Source organism: Gossypium arboreum, chromosome 4 (genome assembly GCF_025698485.1).
Source record: "Gossypium arboreum isolate Shixiya-1 chromosome 4, ASM2569848v2, whole genome shotgun sequence".
Classification (NCBI taxonomy): domain Eukaryota; kingdom Viridiplantae; phylum Streptophyta; class Magnoliopsida; order Malvales; family Malvaceae; genus Gossypium; species Gossypium arboreum.
Genome location: NC_069073.1, coordinates 76490400 through 76491454, shown reverse-complemented (window position 1 = coordinate 76491454; position 1055 = coordinate 76490400). Strand labels below are relative to the sequence as shown.

At 36.9% G+C, this 1055-nt stretch overlaps 1 non-coding gene across 1 annotated transcript; it reads right to left on the bottom strand.

Annotated features, from left to right (window-relative positions):
• Positions 1-725: 725 nt before the first annotated feature.
• On the bottom strand, positions 726-832 carry LOC128292392 (small nucleolar RNA R71). Its single transcript, XR_008282377.1, has one exon. It is a non-coding gene; the product is annotated as a small nucleolar RNA R71 (small nucleolar RNA).
• Positions 833-1055: the final 223 nt, after the last annotated feature.

The window sequence follows — 1055 nt, the reverse complement described above, 5'->3', positions numbered from 1 at the left end:
TTTGGCGCCGTTGCCGGGGAACTAAGATATTAGGAACGCTCAATTTTTATTACTTTAGCCATTTATTTTTCTTGCAATTTAATTTAATTTTATTATTATTATTATTATTTAATTTACTTTTTCCTTCTCTTGGTAGGTTTTTATAGTTTATGACTAGAAGAAATCCGTCAGGACCATTACTTTTTGACGAAGAAATCGATCGTACAGTTTGCAGAAATCAAAGAGAAATAAGGCGAAGCTTAAGATACACAGAGAACGAGCAAGAAGATGATACTCAACCCTCAATCGAAGAAATGGGTGAAAACCAAGGCAATCAGCAACCTCCTGCAATTGTGGTTAATCAAAATCCTGCTCCACGCACTATGTATGATTATGCTAAACCTTCTTTAACAGGAATTGAATCAAGCATAGTTAGACCTGCTGTAGCTGCAAATACTTTTGAATTAAAACCTAACACTATTCAAATGATACAAAAATTTGTTCAGTTTTTTGATGGTTTGCAGGATGAGGATCCCAACGCTCATTTAGCCAACTTCTTAGAACTATGCGATACATTTAAAATTAATGGTGTCTCTGATTATGCCATTCATATTTGGTTATTCCCTTTTTCATCGAGGAACAAAGCTAAACAATGGTTGAACTCGTTACCACGAGGGTCAATTACTACATGGGAATAAATGACCGAAAATTTTTTACTAAAATATTTTCCGTTGACTAAAATGGCTAAATTACGTAATGATATCTCTTCTTTTGTGCAGATAGATTTAGAAACACTCTACGATGCATGGGAGAGATACAAGGACCCTCTGAGAAGGTGCCCTCACCATGGGTTACCGCTTTGGCTGCAGGTTCAAACATTCAATAATGGCCTGAATCCTTCGACTCGACAAATGGTTGACGCAGCTGCTGGTGGAACCATCAATAATAAAACACCTGAAGATGCCTATGAGTTTATAGAGGAGATGTCATTGAATAACTATCAGTGACAAGTCATGAGGACAAAGCCAACAAAAACAGCCGGCATTTATAACGTCGATTTGGTGACCATGCTCTCT